Genomic DNA, 27,189 nt, shown 5'->3' on the forward strand with positions numbered 1-27,189 from the left:
ATGTGTGTGTGTGTAATATTAACCTTGAATTAGATTTGATATTTAATTTTAACCTTTTGAATATACATCTACTGAAAATTTTTCAATTATATATGCATGTGGCTGGGCAAGGATTCGAGTCTTGGCCGATGTTGAAACAATTCGCAGTTGCTGATACTTCCAACAACCCCTCAATAGAGATATACGTAATTTTACTCAAAGGCCATTGTACACATTCCTGTCGAATTCAGGAATCTGAACTTTGATAACAAATTAACACATCTCCTCCACGATAGCTCATTAATAAGTTTGCAACATGTGGTTATTTATCATGATCGTATGTCATTATTACAGGTGGCAAATGATATATACAGTATACACTGTACTAACCGTGTGTCACACGATCGTACAGAGTTCATTTTGTGCTTGTATCTTCGCTTGCCCCTCGCACTAAAAAGAACCTGAAAAATCATGTCTGCTTTTTTCCTCTGTAACAGTGTCAATACTTGAACATGAAAATTCTTGTTGCTTTGAGATTTTGTATATAAAAGAGAGTGTTCTTAAATAAACTAACTTAGTTGCTTTCACACTGCCTTTGAGTTCACAACCTTCTCTCGGCTCCGTCACATTGGTGACCTTGGAAGTCGACTCGTTCCCAACGCCTTCCACCCCCACCCCCCTTGCCCCTCCATCGTTGGTACTATGAAGGACTCTACAGAAGTTGGCGCTGCGGCTGCCCCACTGAAACTTTCACCGTTCGCCAGCGGAGAGGCGTTTGCTTGGTTTCAGCGCGCAGAAGTCCAGTTTCGCATTAAGGGCGTGACTCGCTCAACCACCAAAGCAGATTATGTTCTCGCTGCGATACCCGAGGACACCTTCCCGGAAATATCCGACTGGTTTTGTGAACAAGGAGACACCCCAATAGCGTATGACGCCCTCAAAACATACCTTCTGCAGCAGTACTCGCCGTCGCCAGCCGCCCATGTAGCAAAGCTTTTTCAGCTCTCGCAACAACCATTGGGGGACCAAAGGGCTTCGCTTGTCCTCAGGGAAATGACCAGTATCGCTTGCCTTCAACCTGCCGTAGACGGCTCTCCTCGTGAGGTGAACCTACTTCGTGCCCTTTGGATACGCCGTTTACCCTGACCTATACTCGCTGCCATACCCGATGTCGATAGTTTACCCATGAAGGACTTGATGACCAAAGCCAATGCCCTTATGGACAGCCACTTCAAGACCTCCATCAACGCCATACCCCTGAAGAAGAGGATGCCTATTCAATGACAACCGAAGCTGACATGAATGCCGTAGGACATACATACCTACACCGTAACGTGCTGAAGCAGCGACAAAGCCGCCCACCACCCACCAATCGCTCGCGCCCCAACAAACGACTTCTACAGCCACTTACTACCTCCCATCCGCCACAGTTTTGCTACTACCACTTCAGATTTGGGGCAACTGCGAAGAAATGTGCCGAGGATTGTCAGTGGCCAAAAAACGTGTAAGTGGGCCATTGCTCGTGGCGGTGGCCTCCCGTGTTTCTAATCTTTTCTTTTTACATGATGCAGGAACGGGCGTGCGATTTTTGGTACACACGGTTGCCAAGGAAACTCTTCAAGACACGACATAGTCTGTCTACATCTGCTGACGTCCACTTGGTAGCTGCCAACGGATCTGCGATACCCACCTACGGATACGAGAACCTCACATTATCGTTTGGAAACGGTAAATTCAATTGGAATTTTCTCGTTGCTGACGTCACATTTCCACATTCTGGTCGATGTCGCTCACCAACGATTGGTCAAAGCAGACTCGTACTTGTCGACACCTCTTCAACCCGCCCCCTCTAACCTCGCTCTCCACATTAGCGCACCCACGGATGCCTATGCCCACCTCCTCACGTCGTACCTGGAAGTTTTCCGTTTAGAATTTCGGCAAATACCCACGCTTCCTGCCAAGCACAGTATTTATCACCATATCAAGATGACGGGACCCCCAGTCTTCGCAAAATTCAGACGTCTGGCGCCAGAACGATTGGCAGCCGCCAAACAGACGTTCGCCGAAATGGAGGAAATGGGCTTTTGCCAAAAGGACTCCAGCCCATGGTCGTCACCCTTACACACCATTCTGAAGAAAGACGGCTCCCTACATCCGTGCGGGGATTACAGGCGCCTGAACATGCAAACAGAACCGGATCACTACCCCCTCGCAAACATTGCCGACGTGACCCCCTACCTGCACAAAGCAAAGGTTTTCTCTACGCTCGACCTCCTGAAGGGGTATTATCAGGTGCCTATGAACCCAAAAGACATCCCCAAGACTGCCATCACCACTCCGTTTGGTACATACACCTTCAATTACTCCTGTTTTGGCCTTCGTTATGCTGGGGCCAAGTTTCAACGCCTCATGGATGGCATGTTAGGGGACCTCCCTTTCTCTGTATGTTATGTGGACGACATACTTGTGTTCTCCTCCTTAAAGAAGGAACACCTCCGTCACCTGTGCATCGTGCTCGACCGCCTGCAACAAATCGGCCTTGTAGTCCAGTACGACAAGTGTACCTTTGATGCCAACGAAGTGTCGTTCTTAGGACACCGCATCACTCCTGAAGGAGTCCATCCCTTCCCTGAGAAGGTAGCAGCCGTTCAGAACTTCCCCGTGCCCTCGACTGTCAAAGCTCTGCAGGAATTCTTGGGCATGATCAACTATTATCACCGTTTTCTGCCAGCCATTGCCGCCACTCTTGCTCCCCTCTACGCCTCCCTCAAGGGCAAGCCAAAGGACCTGAAGTGGGGTCATCTTCAAGAAGCAGCCTTCTGCAATGCAAAGAAGGCCCTATCAACTGTTGCGGCTCTCACTTTTCCTATCCCACACGCCCCTCTCCTTCTCTCCACCGATGCCAGCGACGTCGCTATTGGTGCAGTACTCGAGAAGGTGGTCAAAGGCTCGCCCAGCCCATTGGCCTTCTTCAGCAGAAAACTGTCCAAGGCAGAATCGGGTTATTCTACCTTCGATTGAGAATTGCTGGCGGTGCACTTGGCTGTCCGTCACTTTCGCCATTTCTTAGAAGGTACGCCCTTCGTCATTCACACAGACCACATGCCTCTGGTGCACGCCTTTACTCGACAGTCTGATGCCTGGTCCGCCCGGCAAAGCCGACATCTCTCCGCTGTGGCTGAATACAATTATACCCATCAATACGTCCATGGGAAAATGAATCCCGCTGCCGATGCCCTGTCAAAAAACATGTTGGCTGCCGTTCAACTGGGATTGGATTACAATGCCCTGGCTGAAGCCCAATGACAGAATCCAGAATATCAAGCATGTATGACATCCTGCACGTCCCTCCATTGGGAAGACTTCCCCCTCGAAGACTCCAACACCACCCTCCTCTGTGACGTCAGTACTGGTAGACCGCAACCTTGGATTCCTGCTCCCATGCGACGGGAGGTGTTTGATTTCATTAACTGCCTTTCACATCCCTCGTGCCGTTCTACTGCACAGCTGCCGAAGGCAAAGTTCATTTGGCACGGCATTTCTAAGGATGCTAAGGATTGGGTCCGCACCTGTACTTCTTGCCGAACTTCCAAAGTACATCGACACACGGATTCCGGAGTGGGCCCCTTTCCTCAACCTCAGTGTCGTTTTGCACACATTCACGTCGACGTTGTAGGCCCCCTACCCACATCACAAGGACATCGTTACCTGTTTACCGTCATCGACCGCTCCACTCGTTGGCCTGAAGCCATTCCCATGGAAACTGTAACGTCCGCCTCATGTACATCTGCCTTACTCTCTGAATGGATTGCAAGATTTGGTATCACTGAGCATAATACTTCCGACAGGGGAACCACTTTCACCTCTCAATTGTGGACATCATTAGCGAATCTCCTGGGCATCACCCTACATCAGACAACGGCCTACAATCCCGCTTTCAATGGAATGGTTGAACGTTTTCATCACACCCTCAAAGCAGCTTTGATGTCCCGCTGCAAGGATTCCAATTGGTTTACTCAGCTTCCCTGGGTCCTCCTGGGACTGAGGACCACTCCTAAAGATGCCCTCGACGTTTCGGCAGCTGAAATGGTGTATGGCGACCATTGGTCGTTCCTGCCAAATTTTTTCCTTCTACAACATCCTCCGACGATCTCCAGTGCATACGTCACATCGTGGAAAAATTTACTCCATGCCGCCAGACTTACAAGCATCAGCGAAGCATCACATACCAACAGACTTGCACTCTGTAACGCACATCTTCCTGCTCAACGACACTAGAAAGCCACCGCTAACACCCCCTTACACGAGCCTTATCCTTGTGATCCACCACAGTCGGAAAGCATTCCTACTCAACATTTGTGGCAAAGAAGACTGGGTCTCCCTTGATCACCTAAAACCTGCTTATCTTCTGCCAGATGACCCGCCTACAGTTCGCCTCTCTAGATCAGGGCGCCCTATTTAACATGTACAGCATGTAATTTTTAGGGCGGGAGCCATGTACCAACCGTGTGTCACACGATCGTACATAGTTCATTTTGTGCTTGTATCTTCGCTCTCCCCTCGCACTAAAAAGAACCTGAAAAATCATGTCTGCTTTTTTCCTCTGTAACAGTGTCAATATTTGAACATGAAAATTCTTGCTGCTTTGAGATTTTTTATAGAAAGGAGAGTGTTCTTTAATAAACTAACTCAGTTGCTTTCACACTGCCTTTGAGTTCACAACCTTCTCTCGGCTCCGTCACAACAAACACACACACACACACACACACACTCTCTCTCTCTCTCTCTCTCTCTCTCTCTCTCTCTCTCTCTCTCTCTCTCTCTCTCTCTTTATATATATAAATATATATATATATATATATATATATATATATATATATATATATATATATATATATGTATATTTATATATATATATATATATATATATATATATATATATATATATATATATATATGTGTATATTTATATATATATATATATATATATATATATATATATATATATATATATATATATATATATATATATATATGTGTGTGTGTGTGTGTGTGTGTGAGTGTGTGTGTGTGTCTTTGTGTGTGTATGTGTTTTTGGGTGCGTGAGTGTATGTGTGCGCACATTTGTGTGTGAGTCTGTGTGTTAGTCATTTCATGAAACCTCTAAATACTGTAATCATTCTATGAATTGACTAAATTCCGCAGTCATTTCATGAAATGACGAAAAGCTGCTGTCATTTGAGGTAAAGGTTTTTTTTTTTATAACTTGACTATTGAAAATTCCAGTATGATGAGTAACGAAAAATGCGCAAAATAAATGAACCACTTGTCCACGAAGCAACTTCAATTTAAACATGCACCGCTTTTGAGTATGTGTTTTTTGAAGATCAGGGTCAGACTCAGCAGTGTACATCTGTCTTTCCATTCATTAGGTGAAGGAGAATGGTACGGGTATAAAGGGGACGAACATTTTATTGGCTTGCATCACTAATTTTATGGTCTTGGACAGTTTCTAAGTAATGATATAGGCAATTTATTTTAAACCTTTTTCTATTGCCAACACAATATACATGAACAACGTAAAAAAGCTAAGGAGTCCCAACTGTCCCAGGTAGAACGAATGGTAAAGCGCAGTCGTGGGGCCTAAAAGCAGAAGTAGGAGATCCTTTTACAATAACGTTTCTGACCGTAGCCAGGGGCGAGTTTGGCGGGACCCACGTAATATCTTAGGGGTCATTTTCGACCCCAATGAAAACGACTTGTACACAATAGCGGTCATAAGTGGAATTCTCATGAATAGGTACTCAAAAAATGAATCTGACATGTGCTCACAAATCTTACTAACCGCACCAGACAAAAGTAAAGATAAGTAGCCAGTGGAGAGTAGGATTTTGCCAAATGTATGATTGGTAATAATAGCAAAAAAATGAGCGAAGTGCAAATGTTTTAAAGCTAAATTGGAGTGTAACCGCCTCCCTTGCACAAATAGATAATCTTAAACGCATGTCATAATTTATGGCATAAAATTGTTTTGAATTACTTTTTGTGATGAATACAATTTTTTTTCATCAATTACACATGTAATGTAATGATGCAACTAAATATTTAGTGACTTAATGAAAAGATTGATATTATTGGCATTTCGCGAAATTACTGATATATTGGTCTTTTCACTGAATCACTAATGTATTCAGACATATCATGAAATGCTATTTTTGAAGTATGGCTGTAACATGTATACTTTACATCTCACTCTGGCCTCAGCACCAGGTCACTGACTCTGAAACTGAAGCTGTAAACATCCAGAAACATTGTTATGATGATACAAGCAAGATTAAGGTATTCATAAGCTCATCAGCTTTCAAATCGTTGTCGTCAAGTACTGAATACAATTGACTAACATTTTTTTTTATCTGCCTCTATCAAACAATTCTTTGCCACCACCTTAATAGCACTTGCATTCGCTGCGAACACATTCTCCCATCCAATAAAGGTTGACTGTAACTTATATTCTTTGCTTTGCTATTTCTTGATAAACACACATTTGCCTGACTGCATTTCATGAGGCCAAAATTTAAAGCAAAGATTGTAATCTCGAAGAAACTTGTCTATGCCTTCTATAGGAATCTATCTGTTATTACATACGAACGGTTCCCGCTTTGTGAAAACATCATACTGTACAATATATGTGAATATTATCCAAAGACTAAATAATCAGGTCTGACGTCAATGCACTAATTGTTCGTACCCAGTTTTTAATGTAAATTGTCCTGTGGTCAGCAATATCAGACCGACAATTTGGGGTCTCCATTACAAAAAACGATCTATTTTTCAATTCCACTAACCTTTTTAAACTCGGTCTACATCCCAAATTAGATGAATGTTTGATGCCGTAAGGCCTCGTTATGTTTTCGATCACCTGATTGATAATCTTGGTTTCTTAATCGGATTTAATTTCCCTAGATAATCCAAACATCTCAACACAAGTCCCAAGTGTTTTGGCAACTTCGAAAGCTGATTTGTATATCAAGGGACTTTGGCAAAGGGTCAATTAAATCGACATGCACTCTGTTTTAATTTCCATGAACAATGAACCAAGGTCATGCTGGTAGAACACATAATTTTTGTGTTTTATACATACCACAAAGATGGTAGTTTTTAGGTATGATTTTATGCTCTTTTTCATAACCCCCAAAGCTGAAAACTTATCACTGGCTCTCCGTATTGTATATGATACTCTCACGTAACCTGAAATGGGTTATGAATGTTATGTATATAACATCTTTTACTTCCATTAGTTTATTTGATTAAGTTTAATATTTAGGGGATTTTACAACTCAGCTTTATTTCGTCTTTATTGTAAAATTTCATTATTGTTATGTAGGTGATCAAAATGGCTATCGTGAAGGATTAGTTTATGAAAAATCCATTTTTACTTTTAAAAAAATCAACCGATGGTTTGTACATTATTTGCGTCTGCCAAATGCATGCAAACAATGTTAATTTGATATAGCTTAAATAGGCGTCACGATAGCTTACTAATTTGAAAAGTTCACATCCACAGAAAACTTCCCTGTTTAGCGTAACAATAAAATCCTCGAATATTATATTTAGAATGTATATTGTGGATTTACTGGTTCATTTTGATTTTATGCAACCCAGGTGAAATTTCTCACTATGTGAAAAATTTTATCCAATTTTCTAGCGACGAGAAGCTGTATCCATTGTTGTTATTAAATCTCTCTCTCTCTCTCTCTCTCTCTCTCTCTCTCTCTCTCTCTCTCTCTCTCTCTCTCTCTCTCTCTCTCAGCTGGAGATAAGAGCAGTTTTATCACTGCTGTCTCGTTCCCAAATAGCAGTGGCGCCTTGTTAGTTTAGAATCCGAATCTTTCCTTTGACCAATATCAAACAGCGTGACCATGAAGGATTTTTTTTTCTTTTTTTTTTCTAATTCAGAGTCCCCTGAGTGCTATAGCTATGGTTCTCTCTCACTCATGGCCGAGATGCCAAGCCTGAAGGACCACCTCCAATAAGATTCAAAACTCTCTGCGCTACTATAAGATATACTAACTCGTTCTCATCATAAAAAGTAAGTCTGTCATTCGTTATTATTTACAACGGTGCTGTAACAATATATGCATACACTAAACACATCCTCCATATAGAAAAAAATATGCAGTGCTTTACTGTCGCAATAACTATGGTTGCTAATGTATAATGAAAGGTAGAGGCGCTTAACCCTCCATCTTATTTTTTTTACTCAATATTTTTAATAATAATGAAACACCTGTTTTGGTAGGGATTTGGTTATATAAAGACGAAGAATATCAAGAATTGTTATATTTATTATACATTGTTATACAATACCTCCTAAATTAACTTATTAGAAATGGTGTTGTTTATCATCGTATGAGTTATTTGGATAATTGTCGAAACACAATTAATGAAAAGAAAAAAAAAATACTGTGACACCTGGTTGCCTTGGCAGGATTGTATATATGTTACTGACCCTCTTCAAACCAAAAATGCAGACTAGTCCGTAAAATATCTTCCACCTACCCAGCATCGTGTTTAGGCCCAAGGTCTATAACCATCTAATTACATTAAGCGTAGTAAATATTATAATAACTTTAAAGCAATTAAGTTTGACTTGTTTATAGTAATGGTCTGAGTAGTTACTGGTGCCATTAACGTGACGCATTTAAAATTTAACTACTGTAACGACTGAGATATGCATGCTGTAAATAGAGGGATGTCAAGGTTGATGGTATGATTAGCAGTTTTCGTTTGGTTGTAAGGTAAAGAATAATTTTGACTATGGTAATCATAATTTTAAATCTCTCTGAATACCGAGAAAAGAAAATGATAGTATCCTTATTTCTCCTGAAAAGAAGGAAAGTCAACAAATTTCTGCTGGACGCTTGAACTTTGCAGATTCTTCCTAAACGATTATTGAAATAAATGTGTGCTCGTTACTTGGGGGTTTCAACGTGCATGGATGTGGTTCAGATTAGAAATGTTTGATAGTTGAATTCCGTAAGAAGAAAAAATCTTGATTTTATAGTATTTAGAGAATCAAAGGTAAAGGGATATTGTGTACAACAATTTTAGCTATTGAGGAGATAAAAATTGAAGAGTGATATGGGATAAGTGGAAAGAGTACCCAAAGTGTCAAAATGAGTCGATTGATGGACAGGTGTAGAGTACAACAAGGCTACTCTAAGATTCCATGAATGAGACTTGTGATAGTGAGCTTATATGATCAGGCAATAGAAAAGAATAAAATAACATGCTCTCTCTCTCTCTCTCTCTCTCTCTCTCTCTCTCTCTCTCTCTCTCTCTCTCTCTCTCTCTCTCTCTCTCTCTCTCTCTCTCTCTATATATATATATATATATATATATATATATATATATATATATATATATATATATATACATACTATAACCATAGTAGGTTGGTTTGCTGTGATCGATCAAACAAAAGTATCCTACCATCTACAACCCCAGATATTAATAAAGACAAATATGCACTAAACTAGAAACAGCTGAATTGATTATTATTATTATTATCATTATTATTATTATTATATATATATATATATATATATATATATATATATATATATATATATATACATATATATATATATATATATATATATATATATATATATATATACAGCATATATATATATATATATATATATATATATATATATATATATATATATATATATATATATATATATATAAACCTAGTTGGAAAAGCACGATGCTATAAGTCCAAAGGCTCAAACAAGGAAAATAGTTCAGTGAGGAAAGGAAATCTGGAAATAAACTACAAGAAAAGTCTGTGAGCAGTAACTACAATTTTTAATTATATTTTATATAAATTATAAAAACTTCAAAATAACAAGAGGAAGAGCAATAACATAAAATGGAGTGCTCGAGTGTACCCTCAAGCAAGAGAACTCTACCTGAGACATTATAAAACCATGACATAGAGGGTATGGCATTAGCCAAGCCTCTTCACCTACTTGCCCTTGTGAATTCCAGTGTCTCCCGCCCTTTTCCAATATGTTTTTTCACGATATCTCTCCGACGTTTCGAGGATTACCCCTCTTACCTTCAATACTTATGAATCAAACACTCTTTACTGACATATTTGCTATTTCAACCTCAGACTAGATCACGAAAAACCTTTTAACCTTTTTGAATAATAGTATTATTATTACTAGGCAAGCTACAATCCTTATTAGAAAAGCCTAGTAGCTCCAATAGTCAAATCAGCCCAGTAAAAAAGGGATATTGAGAGATAACGCATAAACTTTGTCAAATAATAGAATATATATATATATATATATATATATATATATATATATATATATATATATATATATATATATATATATATATATATATATATATATATATATATATCTATATATATACATATATATATATATATCTTTCGATTAGTTACACCCTTAAGATAGCCCTGTTATAAATGTATTCTTCAAACGAGACTTATGTCAACCTGTTCAACAGAAGGAATTGGCAACAAATTGAACTTCTGAAGTTTCGCAGATCAACCAACAAATTAGTGATATCATTCGCCATTTCGGATATTACTGTAATAAAACTTATATAGTACCGTTCAATAATGAACCTATATTTGGAGTAGACAAGACAATAAGAATGAACGTACCTAGTACTATATAAAGGATTGTATATTCTGAGAAGATCTGAATGCAACTTGATTCTTCCTATTCGATATATACAATGCAAACAGTTATCTCAACAACTTTATCTTTTTTTTTTCTTCATTTATATTCAACATCCATTTTGCACTTCTAGAAAGAAAGAGATACTTCAACAATGTCTTTGTACTTTCCTTACTTGGCCACCACAAGAAACGTGAGTCACTTAATTATCTTTTTCACGAATCCTCTTACCTTTCTCGCTACAATATGTGATTTGTCTCTTCTCTCATCTTGACAATCGTCCATTAAGTTTACTCAGATACTTATTTGAATATTCCATTTCCCTTTTTCCACCATTAGTTTTAACCTTCATCACTCCACTTTCCTTATTTCTATTAACTGTGACTAACTTTTGATCACTTTTATTCCAGACTTTCTCCTCTTACACACCTAACCTAACCTAACATGATTTTCAAAAAGGTTTTACCAGCTTCTGCAGTTTCCCTTTATTGTTTATTCTGAGAATAGTGTCCTTTGCAAACATCTGCCACTGAAAATCCATTTCCAGTTCAATTTCCTACCCTACAACTTTACACCTACATCTAATATCCTTTCACTGACATTTTTCATAGTTCCATCTATAAACACTGACTAACTGTGGAGAAAAAGAACACCATTGTCCTAAATCCCCTTTCAGAATAATCTTCCTTCTATCATGGAAATTTCTAATTGCCCTCAACAATCCATCATACAAATCCATACATTCTAAATACCTTCCATATTTCCTCTCTTGATTATATCATAGGCCTAATTTTTTCATATGAATATATATATATATATATATATATATATATATATATATATATATATATATATATATATATATATATATATATATTCATATGAAAAAATTAGGCCTATGATATAATCATATATATATATATATATATATATATATATATACATATATATATATATATATATATAGATATAGATATATATATATATATATATATATATATATATATATATATATATATATATATTTATGATCATTAGAAAAAAAATTCTAAGAAAGTCAACCACAGCTCCAGGCAATTCTCATAACGCTAGGTTATTTATATACCATTAATTATCCTGGTAATGATAATCAGTCATATAACTACAAGAAACATATTCATGAGTCAACCTTGAAATATTTTTGATTGTAACAAAGCATGCCTATTAATGCATCTTCGCTAGGGTGTCACCCTTGGTATGCAAGAATACTATCGATTACACTATGAGAAACATACCAATACAGGTATTTTCAATAAAGATATGAATATGTGGATTACTGTAAAATGTTCATGACTCATATAGGTCATACTACTAGCCGCTATTATATCTCTTTATCGTGATTGGTTCCCGTATACATTTATTGCATTCCTTGTGCAAGTAACAATGCATCTCAAAAAACTATACTGGAATTCGACTAATGATCGAAGACGATAGCCGTGATTTTTTTTTTTTTTTTTTTTTGTGATTCTCTTAATGGCCTGAAGTAATAAAACGCAATGTGCAAAGCAGTTAGAAAGCATGGTTTCGGCAAAAATCTTTCATTATCTCCTTTTAAGTCTCCTTTATTATTTTATTTATTCCGTACAGCAAACCAATACTGCTCATGTGGTATGTCAATTTGGGTTTCTCAGCTGGAATGAAATTGTCAATATTGCTAGTGTCACCTTTGTCAGTTACTCGTTTCCGTTCCCTTACAGAGAGAGAGAGAGAGAGAGAGAGAGAGAGAGAGAGAGAGAGAGAGAGAGAGAGAGAGAGAGAGAGAGTTTCCCTCCAGCGGTAAGAAAATCAAATCAGGAGACCTTCCTGTGCTTGATATACATTTGGACGAGTAAAAACATTATAAATCAGAATTTTTCCTTTATTGTATATCACCTTTTGTCCTCCAATAGGAAAAACGACCAATTAAGAAAAATATTCATGGAAAGCTAGAACAAGCATTATCTCTGTAATATAGTACTTAATAGCATATTAATTTAGCACCCCTCTGCCTCTCCAGATTTGGTCAATATGTTGAAAGAAAAGTTGTTGTAAGTATTTCGCTTTGTATTCAATTCAGCTGAAAGTTTACTAATAAATGAAATAATCGTCATAAAATTTCCTACAAAATCATATTTATGCCTTTTTTCACCGCTTTGATGCCAGGCGTAAGATAATATTTGAATCTAATATTTTCCTACCCTTGGGGCCTGAATAGCATATGGTTTTTTTTCTGGTGGACTGACCCAGGGTAGAAGAATGTCAGACTTAGTGCTAACCAGATGGGTTCTTAGAAGGCCTATCAATTTGAGGATCACAGAGATAATTGAGGAGTATTGTGATGTTGCTTACAATACAACAAATAGATGCTAGAAAGGCTCGCATATCAAGAGATAATGAAAATCTTCGGCTTTTTGTAGGCTGGTTCTTATCCCATCCACCATTTCCAAATTTTGATGGCAGTATGTCGATAAGCATAGGAGTAACGGCAGACAGTAACAAATCCTTATTGCGCTCATGATGCTGGAGTAATGGTATTTCCTATTTTTTGTATATGGTCGTTATCACTCTCCCCTCTCACTGATAAATGGTTAATTTCTGTATTTTCCTGCAATATTTTGTTGAATTTTTCGGCCACTCTTGACTAGAACAGGTTGTATAATTACTCAAGCTCCTAACAAATAAATTTCTGTAGTATCCCGAAAGTCTATCAGTTACAACCTAACAGCTCACGGCATAGTAGCTTCAATGCCAAATGTTGTTGCCAGTAACTTTGTAAAGGTTAAGTTTGCGCAGAGGAATAGAGTGAAACCTATAGGAGCTGCCATGACAGGAATAAACATACAAAATATTATTTAGGAGATTTTCTAACTAAAATTGAGTATGAACTAGCTCCATACCCCTTGTCCATTTTCTTATGCTTTGAATGTGCAAAACCAAGAAATCCATGATGTATGAACTATTTGCATTTCTTAGTGACACAAGAATTGTTGAAAATACGTTTATTTATTATTGATGTAAGATTTTAATGCATCGAGTTGTTTGGCAAAAAGGAAGAGCTGGTTTCAGCCATACTAAAGAGGTATACTAAATATCTAAAGAACTTCTATAAGAGAAATGACGTTTTCATATTTGATGGATATCCAGAAAATCTAGTAGACAAAAGTACTAAATGTGCTGAGCGTGTTCGACAAATGATTTGCTCTACTCAGACACAATGTTTGATGAAACAATGCTGTAACAACAAGTAAAACCAGGTTCATTTCAAATAAGAGATATAAGAGCCGGCTTATTGCAATGCTCACCACTAGACTGATCAATGAGGGCGATGCAGTAAAACAGTCTACCGTAGATGCAGACAGATTGATTGTTGCTACTGCTATTAAGGAATCTACCATGGGTGAATCAGTAACAATTATAAAAATAGATGTAGGCCTTTTAATCCTCCTTACAGCCCTGGTTGGATCAAGGACAAATATATACATCCCAAAACAACGTAAGAGAGATACAGAAAGCATGCTGTACACACCAACCTCCATGAAATTTAGATCAGTCATTAAGGACAACATTTTCTTTTTACATGCATTTAGTTGGTCCGACACTATTGCTTTTTTTTAAGGTTTGTAGAAAAACATGAAGAATTAAAACATCTTGTTGCTGCCTTTCAAGAACCATCTGCTGAATCTGCAAAGATTGGCACATCTGCCTCCTACAGATGCAGCTGCTCGATATCATTCCTCACATACAGTACATATTACCAAGTGCAGAATTGTTTTGGAAAGGATTTTTCTCCAACAAATTGGGATTGGAATACAACTGCAAAATGACTGGTTGCAGTCACTACAGATAAAGACCCAGCTCCACCAGACCTGTTAAACATTGTCTCATGTAAATGTGCTAAAAGTTGCACTGCAGCTGTAGAAAGGCCGGATTAAAAGGTTTAGCGATATATGTTTCTTGCAAAGAGTTGGCATGTTCAAACTCTGATGTAATTGATGATTAAGAGGACTGTGGCGATCCCCTTGATGCCACATTAGAAAACTCCTTAATGTCAGAGGGTGAAGAAACTCATGGGAAAGAATATTTAGAATATATTGTACGAGGGCCAGCAACCTACTCCTTATAAAACAAATACAGTTAAAAAGAAAGTGAACAAACCTCCCTAAGGAAACTGGTTCATGGCTCCCCCGCAAGCAATATTGGTGTCAGGCAAGAGATAGATAGATTAGATATATACATGCCAAGCTGATATCTTATATTACAACCATTATACAAAAGAACCAACCTGCATATCATTACTTTCCTAAGAAGAGCAATGAAGATTGCTATACATCACCTTAGGAGAAAAACTATGTAATCCTGGAAATCAATACTTCTACTTGTGCAGTAAGATCTGGTAAACAATTGTTGAAGTTTATAACTTCATTATCACTTGTGGATGGTTGGTGCAAGTGTGGTAACTCTTCCAGCATGCATTTACTGTCTGTCCTAAGCCAGAAATAAAAAGAGGAAGGACACCCTTGAGACAAAAATTTGGAATTTGGGGATAAGCAAAACAAGTCACAAATATTTTTTTAACTTGGCACATAAAGTGTGGACATAAAATGATTTGGATAGAAGAGTAATTATAGGAAATTTTACGTAAATTATTTTATGTATAAAGATATTATTTGATAATGACAGTCTCAAGCAAGATATTTGTAGAGATCTGTTTTTCTAAGATGAATGATAAATCCAGGCAGATAGAGGGGTGAAAAAAACGGATTTTGAGCAAAGTGAAAAATCTATTTTTTGGTGAGATAGCCATGTCATCCTGATGGAAGGTTCCGTCAGTAGCTTCCTAATGGTATATATGACTACAGTAGATATTCCCAGAGAATTAAACTGAAGGTTTCACAGAATTTTAACTTCTGGCGCGAGTGCCCTCAAGGTTTCCCTTTAGGATATCTATAATAACAGAGGACGACATAGCTATCTGCACCCCACATAGCGTTTACGCTTTGAAGGGGAAGCTGGTGGTAAGATATGGGTGACGTTATAAATGATGCCATCTTGGCCGCCATCTTGGCTGACGTCATAACCGCCCGCGTCCTCCATTCCTTCTGGCGTCGAAGCCAGCCCCCATGATACAATAAGATTGAGAGGGGGCCTGCCAAGGAAAAAAAGAGAAGAGGCCGGGACCATCAGGACGACATGGCTATCTCACCCAAAAATAGATTTTTCGTTTCGCTCAAAATCCGTTTTTTGGGCTCAGGCCATGTTGTCCTGATGGAAGTGTACCAGAGAATTAATGTATCGTGAATTTTTCCCTTCAGTAATGCCTTCGACTCCTAGACAATATTCCTTTGGTCTAATGACCCCAGAGACCTTGTGACATTACCGGTATATGTCACCTCAGATAAACATGTACTATGTTACTGCTTCCTGCCCCACCCCCACCCTCACCCCCCCCCCCCCCACCCCCGGCAGGGATGAGTCCTATTGGACTTATGGCAAGTATTGAAGTTACTTGATAAAGAGACTCACCAGCATCAGGAAGTACCTGCCGGTCCCAGAGCAAGGTAAAAGATAATGTAAGTATAACGTGTTGGAACAAATTACCTTAGTCTAGATGAGTTTGTTTAAATGGATGAACAATCGTATTTCATTGTTCAGATATTTTTATACAGCATAGAGGGATATTAAAACTCTCAAACAGTATTTTATTGCAATATTAGGGTGAAATAAGAGGCACAAGTACAGCAAATTCTTTTATTTATAAATAAGAATTAGCATACATAAAATAAATAGATGTAAATTGTAATGGAATGCAAATTAGTTACATAGACTTCGAACATTAATAGAAATAGTTGTGGTATCTGAAAAGGAAAACTTGCCATCACACATGTTAATTCCATGTGAATTATAAAGTCTTTCTAGAATGTCTTATATACACTTCATGTTTAGAACACGTGGCACAAGTGTTTTAATCTATGTGACTTCACCTTAGTATAAGAACAGTCCGTAGTGTCACTCTGTGGCACTATTTTCACTATGTTGCACACTAGGGTCAACACAGACACCCTTAGAGTTAGAGTCCCATATAACTCACTGTTCTCGCAGCACTAAACAGCAGGTTTTAACACACTACCTGCAGCTACCACAAAGCGTTTCAACTCTTGCACCTGCTTCGCATAGTGTTTGAAGAACACTCTTGAAGACTTCCAGCCCGTGAATAATCAAAGACTCTCAAAGTCCATCAATTGGAAGAAATTCAGGGAAGAGGCGACTTTCCTGGTATCCTGACCTGCGGACGTACTGTCAGGAACCGCTCTGCGAATAAAGTAGGTGATCTTCGCTCTTAGTTGTTTAAGTGAAAAGTCAGAACCCGATGTTTCCCTTTCAAAAAGCTGTCCTCCACCGAAGTCCGAAGTTCTTCGAAAATAGACCTTTAGGCTCTCCACTGGGCAAAGGTAGATATCTTCCTTCAGAGGACAGATTCTCCAGGGACCCAACCTTTTGGTGGGTAGCTCATTCTTAGCGAGAAACGTTTGGTCAGGAAAAAGAGTGAGCTCGCCTGTTTCTGCGAACTGGATCTGGCCTTCTTCCCTTGATAATGCCATAATTTCCCTGACTCTAGCCCCCGAGGCTAGAGCAAATAAGAAAATCCCTTTTTGAGTCAAATCTTTCAGAGGGCAAGTTTCATTGTCCAAACTTGAGGCAAAATGGAGTACCCTGTCAAGAGACCAGGAGATGGGTCTCGGAGGGGGTGCGGGTCTGGGTCTAGCACATGCCTTAGGCAACTTGTTGAAAATGTCACTAGACAGGTCTATTTGGAAGGCATCTAGCTAGGGTCTTGTCCGGGCTGATTTGCAGGTGGAAATCGTGCTGGTTGTCAAGCCTTGTCCATGAAGGTGAATGAAGAAGAACAAACAGAAATCCACTGATATTTCCTTAGGATTTCTAGCCTTGACAAAGGCCACCCATTTCTTCCAAGATGACTCCTATTGCCTTCTGGTAGATTTTGTTTTATATTCCTCTAAGAAGTGTAAGCTTTCCTTTGAGATTCCAAACCTCTTCTTGACGGCTAGGGAGAGAAAATCATGAGATGAAGGTCTCGGGTTTTTTTTGATAAAGCGAATACAGTCGACTTTTGAACTTGTTGGGTTAGAACTGAGTCCAGCAAGGGAATTAGCTTGGGTTGTAACTCTAAGATCAATGGGATCCAGTTGCTCCGGGGCCACTTGGGAGCCACTAGGGCTGCTATTCCTTGGAAGGATCTCAGCTTGGTGAGGACCTTTTGCAGAAGGTTGGGTGGAGGGAACAGGTAAATCTTGGTCCATCTGTTCCAATCCAGGGACATGGTGTCCACCGCTTCCGCTCGGGGGTCCTCGTATGGGGCCACGTAGCGAGGAACTTTCTTGCTGTCGCTCGTTGCGAAAAGGTCGATCTACAGTACTGGGACTTCTTGGGAGATGAAGGAGAATGAGTCTGCGTCTAGGGACCATTCTGACTCTATCGAGCCTGTCCTGGATAGAGCATCCACCATCACGTTGCAGAATCCTTGTAGGTGAACTGCTGAGAGGTGCCATCTTTTCTTCTCCACCAGGCGGAAGATGGGCAGCAACACTTGGTTGAGTTTGGGCGATCTTGAGCCCTGACGGTTGAGACGTCTGACATCTGAGAAGGACTGCCATGGCCTCCAAGATGTTGATGTGAAACGTCTTGAATAGGGGAGACCATGTTCCTTGAACTTGACGTTGATGGGAGTGACCCCCCCCCCATCCTTCTAGCGATGCGTCTCTATGGATAACGACCGAGGGAGACAGTAATTGAAGAGGTACCGATCTTTTCAGATTTTTTACCTCTGACCACGGCTTGAGGAGTGATCGTGGCTGGGTCGGCAGAGGTCTCTTGAGATCTCTTTGAGCGTTAGATGTGTATCTTCTCCAGACTCCCGATGCATCTTTCAGCTTTGCTTTTAGCTTTGCTCTTAGCAATAGGTCTGTCACTGAAGCAAACTGAAGGGAGCCGAGCACCTGTTCCTGTAGTTGTCTTGAAATCCATTTGGATTTGAGAAGTCTCTTGACAGATCTTGTTATTTTCTCCCTCTTCTTTAGTGGAATGGAAAGACGGTGTGACTGAAGGTCCCAATGGATACCTAGCCATTGGAACTTCTGCGCTGGAGAAAGTCGAGACTTTTTGATGTTGATCTTGAAGCCCAAATGTTCCAAGAATTGGACCACCTTTGTGGAAGCTTGCAGGCATTCTTCTTCTGATGCTGCCCACACCAGCCAACCGTCCAGGTAAGCCATCACCTGGACGCCTTGTAGGCGTAATTGTTGAACGATCGTCTCTGCGAGCTTCGTGAATATCCTTGGGGCTATTTTTAGCCCGAAGGGCATGGCTCTGGACGCGGACTGCCTTCTTTGAAGCCTGAATCCTGGGTAGGAGAAGGTCTGGCGATTCATTGGGATGTGCCAGGAGACATACGTCATGTCTATCGAGAAAGTGTATGCCTTTTGGTGGCAGTAGGGCTCTTATGTACTGAATAGTCAGCATTTTGAACTTGTCGCTCACTATGAACTTGTTGAGAGGGGACAGGTCCAGAATGACTCTGAGTTTGTCGAAGTCCTCATTGAGAACACAGAATAGTCTTCCTTGGAACCTGATGAACTTTACCCTCTTGATCACCTTCTTGTTCAAGAGTTCTTGGACGTGTTCTTCCAGAACGGGGTGGAGTGTTGGAAGAATCGGTGGAAACCTGGTGGTGGTGTTTCTCAGCTCCATCCTAGTCCGTTCTTGATGATGCTGTGAGCCCAGGGATCGAAGGTCCAACGATCCTGGAAGAGGTGGAGTCTTCCTCCGACTGGAAGCATCTCATTGCTTCTGGTTGCCCGAGGGTTTACCACCTCCGCCACTTGCTCCCTTTCCTCCTCTCCCTCTGGAGGGACGTTGGGAGGAGTCTCTGCCGGTGCCTCTACCTCTGGGACGAAAGGCAGTCGACTGCCTCTCGTAGGCGGGCGTGAAGGCTGGTGACTGAGTCACCACCGGCTTGGGTACCAGTTGGAAGGTTTGTTCGGGCTGAGCCACCAACTGGGGTGCAGCGGTTGCCAGAAGCTGACGTTTAGCCTGACGCTGCTGTGGTCTTGGCTTGTTGGAATTCTTCTTCAGTTGGGGGCCCTCATCCTGAGAAGATTTTCTCCTACATGACATGCCCCATTTTTGGAGAAGGTTCCGGCTCTCCGTGGCGGCCTTGTCAACTATCTCTTTCACGAGGTCGTTGGGAAAGAGATCTTTCCCCCAGATATTGGTTAGTGTTTTACGGTCGCATTCGCAAACAGGAACTCTCTGCAGGCTCTCCGTGCCCTGACGAAGCTATAGAAGTCTTTCGTCAGGGTAGCAAGGTTGGGCTTGGCCAAGACCATGTAGACGCCTGGGGTCTGCTCTTCCCCAGCCATCGCCTCCATGAGCACCTGGAGAGAAAGGGAGGCGGCCAGCCTCTCTTTTGTGTCCTGCTCCCGACGAAGAAGATATTCGGAGAGCTTGGGGAGGTTCTCACTGAACTGACTTCCAGCGATGTCGGCCTCCAACTTTCCCACAGAGAAAGTTAACTGGATGTCCTTCCAGTTCTTGTCGTCAGGGGGTATGGCGAGGGAGAGGGGCCTACATTCCTCCAATGTAGGGCAGGGTTTCCCTTCCTCCACCGCCTTCGAAACTGCTAGAAGGGACTCCTCTGCAAAGGGGAAGACCATGGTGTTTGGAACAAGAAAAGATGGGTGTTTCTTGCTCAGGGCCGGCACCTTGGAGTTGGTGTAGCCCTTGTCCTTCAAACAACCAGCTAGCAGAGATTGAGCCTTCGCGTGGTCATACACAATGACCTCCTTCGGCTCTGTTTCCTCCTTGGAAACAGGTTCAGACTTGAGGTGAATATAGTAGTCCGGGTACGTCTGAAAGGTAGGCCAGAATTCCACCTCTTCATGAAGATCCTGCCACTAGTGATAGGCATGTGCTCGGCATGCCTCCATGGGTTCGTCACAGAGCAGGTTGAAAGGTCCTTCACATTGATCTTCCTCTGAGGTTCCTTCGTCAAACGGAGAATCTCTTTTTTGAAGTCCTTGTCCCTCTTGCAGAGCCTCTCCTCCAGGACTGCTATCATAGCCTGGAAGTTGTCCATGGAGTCGTCTGCTCTCGTGGGCATAGGAGTGGACGATGTAGAGGGGACTGGTTCTGAGATGACTACGGAAGCGATAGAGGGTGCAGGGGCGCCTTCTTCTTTGGAGTCAGGAGCCTCTGAAGGTTCCTATTCTGGACCCTCGGCCATCAGGGTCCTCTCGGTGGTGTCCAACACCTCTGACATCCTTTCATCATCGTCGAGATGGATGTCCTGGAGTGCGTCCGAAACGTCAGGGTCGACCGTCAGTTGGACGCAGGGGATCTCCGGTTTGGGGATGACAACATCCGCAGATGCCTTAGGGAAGTGCATAGCTCTCATCTTCTCACTGGGGAGATTGGGCCCCGTGGCGTTCTTCTGGAAACCACACACCCACTTGCGTAGTTTCTCACAAGCGATGTCCCTTGACTCTGCAGACTGGGGAGTTTCGAACACCTCGTTGAGCAGGTCCTTGCAGACTGTGCACACCTGCGGCTCCCAGTACCTCAGAGATCCCTGGGTGACGAAGCAGCTGGCATGGGTTCGGCATGCCAGGTGGCCATAGAAGTCACAGCGCCGAACGCTGCAGAAGGCGCTCTCACACTGGATGTACTCCTCCTGTAAAGAAGAAAGGGGTACATCAGTATATGGAAGTCTATAATGATGGATTCAAAGTAATATTAGATTAGTCTTAAAGTAATCTCAACTACAGTATAAGATTCCTTTCCAAGTGTAAGCTTACGATAGGTAAGCTGGAAATGAAGCAGGAAAGACACATACTTGTGAATCCTGCCCAGCCAATTGCCAATTAACTCTAGGGCTTTCATTCGGATAAGCCCTAAGGGGGAAGTTACCCAGTAGGGATAGAGTAGCAATAGCCAGTACTTCCTCCGAGGTATTAGCAGTGGTGAAATGGAGAGAGCTGAGATCATTCAGCATAGTGAAAAGGGAAAATAATTATCCCCAATTCGAATAGGTCCCAGCAAGGGACTGCGCATGAGTGTGCGCATGAGTATGGTAGAAAATATCTATTGCATAACTATACACCATAGTTTTCTGTCTAGGGTATGTACTATACCACATATGTACTAGCTATTGCGTACAGCCATACAACAGACACTGCCGGCGCACTGCCGGCAGGGTTAGAGAAAGGTGACAGCCAATTGTTGTAATATGAATTAGGTGGAGCCGGCAGCCTGCCGACGCATCTGAGGCACACCGGGCGCCGGCGGGTCTCCGATTGAGAGTAACCCCTTCCAGCCATCAGTCTAATTGGCGGGGAAAGGGAGACGACCTCAGGAATTGATGGCAGACCGCCGACATGTCGGCGACCGCCGGCAGCTGGCAGGCAACCGGCTGTAGGTACTCCTACCCTAACATCGATTTTTGAGACTGAGAGGAGACCTAGGCTACACTGTCGGCTGTTGTCGGCAGAGTTGTATGACGGTGGACTGGCACTTGATTGAGAGAGAGAGAAAAAGCATAGAGGAAGGGAGAGGGAAGGGCGGCAGCTAACTACCCTAACCTCACCTTGCTCGAGAAGGTGGGTTCAAATGGAAGGAAGAGTGTGATCAGGCTTCAACCCAGCCACAACTCAGCAGGCGGTCAGTTAGGGTTGCAGGTGGCGGTCCAAGGGAGGACCGAAGAACAGTCTAGATAGCAGGGAGGTCTCCCGCTGGCAGACCGGCCTGTCATTACGCTATCCCATAGTTCAACTATGTGTGGGAAGCTAAGCAGCTCGGACTAGCAGGCGGAAGGACCGGGCCGACTCCACAACCCGCCGGCACTCGGTTTTGTTGTAGGATGGTGGACCGAGGTGTGATGGCTAGGCCATCACCAAAGGACAGAGGGGGAGGAGAAAGAGTCCTGTGAAGGAGTGTGGGGGTTGGTGTGAGCCTTCCCTGTCACCCTAAAGGGGATTCTCTTTCAGTACCAGTGCCATCCCAGGTATAGGAAAAGTACATTCCCCAGCCTAGGGTGGGTTAGTACAGCAAAAGAATGGCATGGTCTTGCCATCCCAAACTATAAAGAAACAGAATCCCAGGGCCTGCCTAGCCTAGGCTAGGGGAAGCATATCCCCTAGCTCGGAGAAGGCAGGCGTAGGACGAGTCGCTAGGCCACAGGGAGGAAGGGTTGTAACCCTACCAAGTGTGGCCTAGGGGGGAGGGCAGAGCCCCCGCACCTTTTGCCATCCAGCGGAGACCAAAAGGAGAGTTCATTCACCTAAGGGGTTAGCTAGGGGAAAACGACTGATACTCTGAGGTTCTGACTCTAACTCAAATAACATGAACTATGGCTCTGGACAGGGAAAGAAAATCCTAGCCTAACCTCACTTGAGTACATTCAAGGTAAGGAGGGCTAGGATGTAGCCTAGGCTACCTCAGAGGGAAGTGAGATTACCTTGGGCAAAGGTAACAGGAGAGGTGTGAAAGTATACAAAAGCCCCTAAGCCGTAGGTTAGGAGCAAAGGAATCGACTACCAAGATCATCAAAACCCCTTGTATACTTTCTAAAAGGAGAAAAACCCATGTGCAATCACTGAATATTATATGTATAAATGCCTAATATCTTCATTTAATTAAATAAAACCAGGAACACTTATTGTATCATCCATGAAAGTAAACTTATACGCCTAGGCTAGTGAGCCTAGGGGACTGAGCTAACAACTCTAGCGTTATAAATTTGGCTACCTACACTTGCCAAAATTAAAGAATACTATCAGCATAATATAACTAATTCCTAGCAATGAAGACTAAATAACCAATACTGATAATTAGTTAAGAAACCGGGATAGTTGTTCTGGTTAACTAAATAAAGCAGGCGAAACAAACAACAGCATCATGGACGCCTCAGGTTAGGCAACATCTCCGCCACAAAACATGGTATCTTAAGATAAAAAGGCGTTACTTCACGGCCAGAGCTAACTTTTACAATATAAGAATATGGTACTCAACTTTCCAGAGGCAGAAGAAGCTGAAAATTGCGACATGCTGGCAGTAAATAGCGAACAACTGGGAAAAACACTTGGTCATAGACGCTACTAGAGAAGGAATGGAGGACGCGGGCTGTTATGACGTCAGCCAAGATGGCGGCCAAGATGGCGTCGTTTATGACGTCATCCGAGTACCATAACAGTAACAGAGGAGGAGAACTTTGTAACGGCTCCTCCCATATCTTGCCACTAACTTCCACCTCGAAGCGTAAACGCTATGTGGGGTGCAGATAGCTATGTGGCGTGTCACGTATACGTCCCCTGTTATTATACGATATCCTAAAGGGAAACCTTGAGGGTACTTGCGCCAAAAGTTAGAATTCTGTGAAACCTTTAGTTTAATTCTCTGGGAATATCTACTGTAGTCATATATACCCTTAGGAAGCTACTGAAGGATCCTTACATCAGGACGACATAGCCTGAGCTCAAAAATGTATATATTATTAAATACCCTGTGTCTTTGTAGTTTGTTGGGACAGGCCTTGGATGGCCAGAAAACCGATTAAAAAATATCCGAAATCGACTATCTTTCATGGGAACGATCACTGAATGAAATAGTATTAAATTCACTGGTTTTGTAAATACTTGTCCTAACAAACTACATACAAGGACAGGGTCGCGATGGCCAGAAAATAGAGTAAAGATCATGATCTATTGAGTTTTTCACAGGAAGTCTAACCTCACCTACAAACTGTGTCCTTACCTTCCTAGTGAACTAGCCGAGGGGCTAATGTCCCCCTGCCACCCCCAAAACACTGTCACTATCATACTAAACCCACAAACCTAACCTAACTGAATCTAGTAGTTCCCAGGTCACAACCCCTCGCCGCCCTTCGTAAGGCTCTCTCTTACACAAAAAACAGGTATGGGCAGCACTAAATTATATCTTAAGCACATTGTAATAATAAAAAGGGTACTCAGGCTTACCTTAATATTCGATGTCGCTAAAGTCACCTTCAACCTTTTCCTGGGTGGAGGATTAGGTGGAGAATTTGAATTTGCGCGACTGGTGGAAGGTCGGGCGTCGGTTGCGGAAGAATGGCTGGTCGATGGCCGAACATTACTTGATGGAGATCAACTTGTGGAGGCCCGAACGTTAGTAGCGTTAGCGGGAGAATGGATTGTGGAGGGAGGAGATTCAGGAATCGGCAAGAAGAATGGACTGGCTTTGAGCGGGTAAACTTGTTTGATGAGCTGTAAAAATGTCCTGAATGGACATACAGACTTCTCTATATATCACTTCCTGATACAGTACTCAGCAAAATAGGTGTTGTACAACTCCAGCTGAGTACCGAATCTTGGTATCAAGCTCCTTATGAGAACCCGCCATTACAATTCTATAGTGTTCGTATGTACGGTCATATCATTAGTATCAAGGAAGTTAACACTGTGGTTAACTGTAAAATGAATAAAATCATGGTCTATGAACAGCGTGTAGCCTTTCCAACAGTCTGGAAAGATGGTGGTCCCCAAAAGAACGTGCTCTTGGAGCCCCGAGATCAACGTTTGTGCGCTACGTTCCTTAACCACATAAAAAAAAGGTCTCACGTATTTCCCGGAGAAATCCCCCAAAGACCCAGGCTCCTTTGACTCGATGGCCGATGTTATACTTCCTCTTGCCGAACTTACTCTCATCCACTTCCACAATGTGCCCTGGTCTGCCAATTTTCTTGTTGTCCAAAATCAAAACTTGTTCACGCACTTCTCAGCAAAAGTTATACCAGTCAACAAGATTGTGAGAAGCAAGCTTTTCGATCTTCACGGCAACACAGTCTTGAGCCCAACGTTCAACCCAACAACACGTGAGGAGAATGACCTCACGTTCTTCGAGGAGTGAGGGCTTGAAAAATGAACCATGCCGCATTGTAAATTTTCTGTGACACTGGCAGTTCTTACACCTCCTATTAAACATGTATTGGCCAGTGTGCACATTGCGGCCATCACGAATAAGGGCAACATTACCTATTTTACACTTTTCACAGGGACCCCTGAAAATCAACTAAGAGCCCTTCTCAAAATAGAAAATGAAAAAATTCTGGGGTAACTCGAGTAAATTAATGTAGGTGTAAAGACCTTATTGTCTTCAACGCATCAATCTTATCTACATGAGTAATAAAAACAACATCGCTCAAAGAAAAACTATACGGAACACGTCCATCCATTACGGCGGTTAGGGTTGGAAAGGGTCGACGTCTTTCAAGTCAATCTCGGGTCGTTGGGGGGGGGATTAAAATTTTTTTAATCATGAGGCCAACAAAAGTAGGCCTAAAAGCGCAGGGAAATGAAGGGTTAGACGCTGGCTTTATCTACTGAAACATCCTGAATAGATGTTGGCTAACCTGACCTTTGGTTGTACATATAACATATTAGTGTTCAGCATAATTTCAGGACGTGTTCCAACGAACTAACAATCTTAACACAAGGTTAAGAATAGAGATTGTTGGGATTAGCGAAAACATAAATCCGAACATCAAAAACTGTTAAAATTTGCGCCACCAGCTGATAGGCGAACAGAGCGCCGCCCAACAGGTGTTATTATAATCAGGCAAGAAACAATGCTTGGGGAAAGTTTTACAATGTGGCTTCAGCGCACGACGCATTATAACGACCTTCCCCCAACCTAACAATTCATGATAATTATCATAGCAGTATCAAATGTAACTGTAAATGACGTGTCCCAACTAACTACAAACGTAACTGGGTGATAAAAATGTTATTGATAGGACAGTATTAAACTGTAAAAACGAACGATTCTTTGCCTGGGAGGACACAGGCTCTATCTATCGGGAAAGTTTGGAAACTAAGCAGGAGCTACCAGTGACTTGCGTTTGGACCGTGCTGAATTTGGAAAATATTGCTGTGGTAAAGGTAAATTATAATATTGAAAATAATAAAATAACTTCATATTATGGTATATCGGATCATAGTTAAGAACATCTTCCCCATAAGTAAAAACGATTAGGCTAGTAATAAGAAAGGTATCGCCCTGTCCCAACAAACTACATCCACCCCAAATACCCTTTTACAAAAATAATGCAGCTTGTTCAAGCTTTCTTTGAATGTTTACCTTATTCAATTCCATACTGACTGGCTTAAGAGTAATTACTAAATACCTACTTAATTTAGGAAACAAGCACATCTTATTGCTCTGCCTACGACTTCGGAATCGTTAGCTAGCCATCCATCATGCAAGTCGAGGCTCAAACGTGTTACAACGTGGGTAATTTCAGTCTTACAAATCATCCGTTTCCCAGTCATGCTTATCATAATTATTGGAACCCACAATAAATTAACAGATTTCTTTCAGATAGTATTGTTTCAAACATTGCTCCATTGCACCAAGTAGT

At 41.5% G+C, this 27,189-nt stretch overlaps 1 protein-coding gene across 1 annotated transcript in view; it reads left to right on the forward strand.

Annotated features, from left to right (window-relative positions):
* The first annotated feature begins 7,935 nt into the window (after nt 1-7,935).
* Nucleotides 7,936-27,189, forward strand: part of LOC137642153 (juvenile hormone esterase-like) — an 80,851-nt gene continuing 61,597 nt past the window's right edge. Inside the window, exon 1 of the mRNA XM_068374693.1 lies at nt 7,936-8,068. The gene's annotated coding sequence lies outside the window, so the exon portion shown is untranslated. The remainder of the gene's footprint in view (nt 8,069-27,189) is intronic.

This window comes from Palaemon carinicauda, chromosome 6 (genome assembly GCF_036898095.1).
Source record: "Palaemon carinicauda isolate YSFRI2023 chromosome 6, ASM3689809v2, whole genome shotgun sequence".
NCBI classification, from domain to species: Eukaryota; Metazoa; Arthropoda; class Malacostraca; order Decapoda; family Palaemonidae; genus Palaemon; species Palaemon carinicauda.